Consider the following 7,036-nt stretch of genomic DNA (forward strand, 5'->3'; position numbering starts at 1 on the left):
TGCACTGCACTCAGCCCCAGCTAAAGTTCTGCACATTCCTCATGGGGTCCCGAGAACCATCATGTAGGAACAGATTCAGACATACTCTTTTCTTCGCTGCCAAGAACACTGGCCAGAAAGCCTTCACTGAATATACAAGCAAGTGCTTGCAGATGCCCTGTTCTGCCCCACAAAGGCCTTCCAGCACCTTCTCAGCCTAACCATTGTAAAGAAAGCATGTCATGATGGTGAGAAGCCTGTCCTTGATTAGCTAACAGATCTGGACTATATAATTCTATTTTATGCCCAGTGTACCTCTGAAACCCTGATTCCTCATGGAAGGCAGGCAGGCAGGCAGGCCACTCACTACTCACTCATCCCTTCAGCTAATCCTGAGGATTTGATAAGATGATCTAAGGTAGAGCATGGTCAACCTTTAGCAGGAAAGCCATGCAATAGCTCAATACAATGTCACGTCACAATGTCAAAAGGTTGGGCACCCTGGCTAAATAAAGCAACATAGTATGCCTTCCACACTCCATGAAGACATGAGCCACACAAGAGTGAAAAGCCAAATAAGACCCATTCCTTCCCTACCTCTAATTTCTGCTGAACTCTGATATATTTGATATATTTACTTTTCTGTTATCCAAATACCTGACAGGATGCAAGTTAAAAAGGGCAAAGTTCATCCCGGCTTACAGTTCTAGGGAATACAGTGATGTATGGTGGGGAAGACACGGTAGTTGGAGCAGGAGGCGGCTGAATCCACACCGCATCCACAGTAAAGAGATAGAGTAATGAGGGCTGGTTCTCAATTGACTTTCTCCTTTTTACTCATTGGGACTGCAGCCCATGGGATGATGTTACCCACCTTTAAGGTAGGTCTTCCCATCTCAACCCAATCCAAAAATTCCATGCCCAGAGATTGGTTCCCATGGTGATTCTAAATTCCATGAAGTTGATGATCAAGATTAAGTATCACATACCAGGTATGGTGGCACACACCTTTAATCCCAGTATTCAGGACACAGAGGCAGGAGGATCTCTGTGAGCTGAAAGCCAGCCTGATCTATATAAGGAATTCTAGGCCATCCATCACTGACTTAAAAAAAATCACACACGGGTTTTGAGACAAGATTTCATGTAGCCCAGGCTCCCTTTGAACACACTATATAGCCAAGGATGGACCTGAACTCCTGTTCTTGCCTCTATCTCCTAAAGCACTGGGGTTTCAAGCATGCATAAGCAAGCCCTGCTTCAGATCACTGATTTTTGACAAAATTTATCCCGAAGATCTTGGTTACCTCCTGACATTATGGTATGAGCAGTCACATGAGGGAAAAGGCTGGACAAGCTAGTGTCACCCCTGGCTCCCAACCAGGGCCATCATGTGGGATCCTGTGTCTGGTTCTTTGGGATTTCCTTTCAACTTAACAGACGAGAGACATCAAGGTGGGGCTGGCTGGCACCACAGAACCTGGCCTCCCGAGCAGATGGATCATGAGGCCCAGCACCTTGAGAATGCTCAATTACAAAACTCACAACAGGCAGCAGAGCAAATCAACTCCACAGATGAAAGCTCTGAAACCTGGCACCTCGACATGAGGAGCCACACCCAGCCCCAGACGAGCTGGCCTCTCAGACATGATAAAGAGGGGCTTCTGCAGCCTCCAGTCCTATGCCACCAAGCACAGCTTTGTGACTGTCAACCAATGATATCCCAAAGCAACTATGATCACGACTCACAGCTCACAAGAGCCTGGCCTCCAGGATCCCTCAAGATGTCACCTTTATCATACCACACAGCTGCCATCAGACCAAGCCTTGGAAGAAGAAGTCACCTCTCTCAAAGTAGTGGCAGCCATCTTGTCTCCAGGGATTTTGCAGGTGAGCACTGGGCTACTAACCTAGATGGGGACTTGGGGGAGGTGAGTCTGTGATACAGGTTCTAGTTGATGTCAAGAAAACAAAGATGCTCTTGAAGGAAACAAGTGTACTGACTAGGCTGCTGGGAAACTAGGATGTGGACTGGACCAAAGGGCAGGGTACATGCTGGCTGGCTGACCTGGAAGAAAATAAGGATGTTAAGTAAGGCTGTGGTTTCCAGACAAGGTTTCTCTGTAACTTTGGAGGCTGTCCTGGAACTTGCTCTGTAGACCAGGCTGGACTCAAACTCACAAAGATCCGCCTGCCTCTGCCTCCTGAGTACTGGGATTAAAGGCGTGCGCCACCATCACCTGGCATCCACACTGTGCTTTTTATTCACAAAACAAGCATTCATTTGTTATTGCATGTGCTTCCTACCCAGGTAGGCAGAGCCTGTCAATCACTCTCACCCAGCAGACAAGGAGGCACCTGGGGTGGGGTGCTTAAGAGCTGCCCATTTCACCCAGCAAGTATCTGATTCCCAATATCACGTCGTTGCTCTCTTCACATATGGTTCTAGCACTTGCTATACAAAACCCCCTTTCCACCCCACACAAAAACATTTGGGTTTGTATTTGAAAGTTGGCCCTCACCTGAGAGAAAATGCTTCGACCCAAGGGAAGAAAAGGAAGACAACCTATTCAGACGAGCACTGAGGAAGGAGACAGCAAGTCACACCTGCCCGTGCTTCACGCTTGTACACAAAGCTAATACCAGAGTCCTGGAAACATCTGCATCTGCTGCCAGAACCATAAAACCAAAAGTTATAAGGCGATGATAACATGCTGGATTTGCAAGTTGAAGAGTCATGTGTCTCTAAAGAGTAGAAAACATACCCAGACCCGTGAGCCTGAACAACGTATGCCAAGCACAAATGGATCTAGCTGGAAGCGGGCTTTAGAGCTGGTCTGAGTTGCAACATTCTCTTTCCTGTCTTACCCTAAAGATGAACTCAAGAGCTCAAGCATGAGGGCAACCAGAGCCCACAAGCTGAAGATCCGTAGGCTTCAATCCTATATTCCTGCCACGGGGCCCTCCTACCTTGGGAACCAGAGCTCTCAGGAGAATACCCTCTCATGGAGAGCAGTGGGTTACCACATCTGATCTTGCTGGAGCCCATGTAAAGCAGATCTGGCCAGCCATACTAACATTAGACCAACCCAAAGGTGACATTCCTGGCTTCCCACCTTGTGTCTGGGTTCCAATTCAGCTAAGTTTACAAATGGGAAATAACTGTTCTTTATTATCCCATATCTACATCTAACTAACATCTCCAAGTCTAAAGTCCCAGCTCTTCCTCTGTTCTGAGAGCCATTCTCTCTCCTCACCCACCAATGCTCTGAAATCCAGTTTTGGGGTCTGTCAATAGACTAAGAGTGCTCTGAACTACTATCCATGTGACTCGATTTGTCAGTAAAAACTGCCACCAGCGCTACGCTTGCAGAAAAATGTCCATAAATGCATTATTGCAACTGGCAGATCAATGTCTATAATAAAAACAAATAGATTTAACAAGTGCCTGCTTTTATGAGCAATACCATTGGTGGACTGTGCATTTGGTGTCACCTTCTGACTTCTGGGAATGGGCCCCAGAGCTGGGCTGGAAACAGAGCTGATTTCACAAGTGTTATGGGTAGGAAAGTATTCTAACAAGAAAATTTTAGTAGCAGAGTGGACACACTGGGCATTTATCGCTCTTTCACTGTTCCTTTTGTGGTTATACATAACAACAAATAAAAGCTTTAAGATGTTTCTGTAGAATTTGTTAACTGGTCTTACTCGTTATGTTGCAGGCCAAAATGAGTTCACTCCAGCTGGGAGTGCAGAAAACAAGTTTTAACCATCAACAAGTCACCACTGTGTCTGTAGCCTCTGGAGATAGCCTGTCTATTTGGCCATTTCACTGGAGCAGACTCTGGAGCAAGGTGCAGGAGGCTGGCCTAACCCAGGGATGCTTGGCATCTTGGTAGACCCAGCCAGTGTCCTCACATAGAAACCTGCCAAGGCACTGATTCCTTCAAGGTCACCAAAAGATTTTGTTCCCTTCTTAAGACAAATCACTTTAACAGCTACAGGAAGGGGTAAGTCACTCATCATGCTGCTCATTTTCATTATGTGGATGGCATGTGAGTCTGTGGCATGGTGCACTGTGCTATTGGGTGAGGCAAATCAGAGGGTCAGTTAGGTGATGCCCTTTTTTTATTTCAGTATTTTCAGCTTACTCAGGGGAGGGAGTAGCCATATCCCAAGAAGAGGAGCATGTGTGTAGTCCAGTGATAAGGAGAAATAAGAAATTAGACAAGTTACACTCCTATTGCTGCCTATCAAAACCAGACTGAATACCTAAGAAAGGCATTGCCAAGGAACTGGTCTTTATGGTTTGACCACTGAGCACTAAATGTACCCTGTAAATTAAGAACAATTTTGACAACTTAATTGGGTTGTTTGGTTGGTTGGCTGGTTGTGTTCTGGAGACAGAGTTTCACCCTGGCTCAAAGTAGCCTGCAACAACTATGTAACCCAAACTGGCCTTTAATGCCTGGCAGTCCTCCTGACTCAGCCTCTCGAGTAGTAACATTAGAAGCCTGAGCCACCAAACTCAGCTTGCATGTATTAACAAGTGTTGTGAAGGCTACAGTACATTGATCTCCTGGGAAAGAAGGAAGGGAAGCAATTCTGGTGTCCCTACTGCCTGTGTCCTTGCATTAGGAAAAAGGGGGGCCTTGACTGACTGTACTGGGCAGTATTTTTGTTACTTGACAAAAGCTCAGGTCATCTAGGAAGCTGGAACCTCAAATGAGAAAATGCTTCAATGAGACTGGCCTGTGGGCATGTCTCTGCTGATGACTCGTGTGGAAGGGCCCAGTCCACTATGGGTGCCCTGGGCAGGTGGTCCTGGGGTATATAAAAAAGCAGGCTGAGATGCAGTGATATCTTGCTTGTACAAATAAAGCCCATGCTGGGGGGCAGGTCAGAGAATGGAGCTTGCTACTAGCTAACCATAGAAGTCTGGAGGTTTGTACAGACAGACAGGAAGGGAGAAACAAGAAATAGATCTCTTGTCTGCAGAGCCGCTAAGGAGGTAAGGTGAGCTGTAGCTTGCTTCTTCTCTCTGATCTCTCAGCGTTTCCCTCTATATCTGACTCTGGCTTTTATTATCTAGACCAATTAAGAACCCCATTTACAGAAAGTCATGGAAAGCAAGCCAGTGAATGATGAGCCTCCACGGTCTTTGTTTCAGTTCCTGCCTCCAGGTCCCTGGCCTTCTTGCGTTCCTGTCCTGCCCTCCCTTCATGGCAGACTGTCATCAGGACACATAAGCCAAATAAACCTCTCTCTCACCAAGCTGCTTTACCATGGTGTTTTCTTGCACAGCAACAGAAAACTAAGACAATGGCATGCCTGTGAAGGCAGCCCAGTGAGGGAAGTGAGTAGAGACAGGCCCAGATGAGGCCTACTGAGCTAGAACGGGACCCTGAGACCAGTGCCTTTCACTTTCCACGGAAAGGCTGCAGTCTAAGACAGTGCCTGACCAGTGCACCCGGGGCTCTGGCTCTGCTTCTTAAACCTTTCATAACTAACAGAGACCTCTTCAAAACCAGGCCACACATTTGAATTTTTTTAAAACAGTCAAAAAGAATATTCCCATAGCAAAGTACCTTTAGCATAGCAGAGTTCTTGCAGCCTGGTTCCCACAGACCTCAGAAGGTGAGGCACCATTTTGCTGCTAAATTCTACGTGAAGATCAGAGAGAGCCCAGGAAGGGATGAAGCCTCGGGCAGGCGAGCAGTGCAGGACCATTTTGTCCAGTCACTCTCAGACTCAAGCAGATACTCAGATAACATGTCTAATCTTTCAGGACACTGACCATAAGCCAAGTTTCTTACACCCCCCACAATCACCTAAGACCACATCACCACAAGTATTGCAGTCATCAAGAGACACATGAAGTTAATATTATACCCTTTTCACAAACTGCTTCCTGTGTCTGAGGATGCACTCTCTCTCTCTCTCTCTCTCTCTCTCTCTCTCTCTCTCTCTCTCTCTCTCTCTCTCTCTCTCTCTCTCGATTCTCAGAACAGTTTCTGAATGATGCAGCTAGGAGTAAAACTGCTAAGACCTCACAGAAAAAAAGACCTAGACCCACTGAATGAGAAATACATGACCTGCAGTCACTGTACTGTCATTGACTTGGGAAGTACCTGGCTGTCTAACTCCATCTGTTTACTCCAAGAGTTTAAGGATAACCTTTGGAACCAGATGGATGTGCCTAACACCAGCCATGATGTTGCAGGACCCTGGGACTTGGTTATTTTCTCCTAATCTCAAGAAGGAAGGAACTATGAAGAGCATTGTCTGCTGCAGGAGGATCTGAGCAAGCACTAGCTGTAGCTTCCTGAACGGGTGAAGTGGATCCTCGCACGCCCTGGTCAGCAGCCAGGGGAAAGAGGACAGTCAAAGGACCTGCAGGGTCCAGCAGAGGCTTGAAAAGTGTTGGGCATCTGGAGGTGTGGCAGGAGACAGACACAGGGGACAGGCAGATGGCCCACTGCACTCCAAGTCCAGGGAAAGTAGGGCATACTTGGCATAACCTGTACAGGAAGGGTAGAGGTCCTGGAGAAAGTAAGGAGCCCTTAGGGCAACTCTGAGCAGCGACTGTCTCCCTGGGCTCCGGACTTCCGCTCTCTCCAGAGACGTTCCCACACTGTGCCCCGAAACTCACCAGCTAGCAAACTGTGTAGACATTCAGCAACTTGCAATGGTGCAGGGATCCTAGATGACTGCAAAGCCAGGCTCTACCACTGAAAAGCATGGATCTCAGAGCACGCACGAGCTAGGGGCGGGGCCTGGGACTGGGGAGGGGACTGGAGCGTGCGGGGAGGAGTCAAGTTACAACAGTGGGCCTTGAGTTGTGAAGGCAGGCGAGAGTGAAAGGTAAACATGGCACGCGGGGGCGGGCCTGGTTTGGAACTGCCGGAAGCGGGGCGGGGAACCTAGGGCGGGCTCTCTGCAGTCAGAGCATGCCCAGTGTGTAAAGCCAGGTTGCAGCTCTGCGCATCCTCCCTAGATGCTGGCTCCTACACCAGGCTTCTCTGGGCCTGAAACCGGTTCCTAGCCCACCCTAGAA

The 7,036-nt window shown here is 47.9% G+C and overlaps 1 protein-coding gene and 1 long non-coding RNA gene across 3 annotated transcripts in view; one reads left to right on the forward strand and one right to left on the reverse strand.

Annotated features, from left to right (window-relative positions):
- The window catches only part of Mgmt (O-6-methylguanine-DNA methyltransferase), a 232,936-nt gene extending 226,113 nt beyond the window's left edge, over window positions 1-6,823 (reverse strand). Inside the window, exon 1 of one of the 2 annotated variants that reach the window (XM_040752510.1) lies at window positions 6,632-6,823. The gene's annotated coding sequence lies outside the window, so the exon portion shown is untranslated. The remainder of the gene's footprint in view (window positions 1-6,631) is intronic. The other variant, XM_040752518.1, reaches the window with a different exon arrangement.
- On the forward strand, window positions 1,776-5,244 carry LOC121142447. Its single transcript, XR_005879483.1, has 3 exons — window positions 1,776-1,869; window positions 3,702-3,989; window positions 5,150-5,244. It is a non-coding gene; the product is annotated as an uncharacterized LOC121142447 (long non-coding RNA).
- Window positions 6,824-7,036: the final 213 nt, after the last annotated feature.

This window comes from Mesocricetus auratus, unplaced genomic scaffold (assembly GCF_017639785.1).
Source record: "Mesocricetus auratus isolate SY011 unplaced genomic scaffold, BCM_Maur_2.0 Super-Scaffold_4256, whole genome shotgun sequence".
Lineage (NCBI taxonomy): Eukaryota > Metazoa > Chordata > Mammalia > Rodentia > Cricetidae > Mesocricetus > Mesocricetus auratus.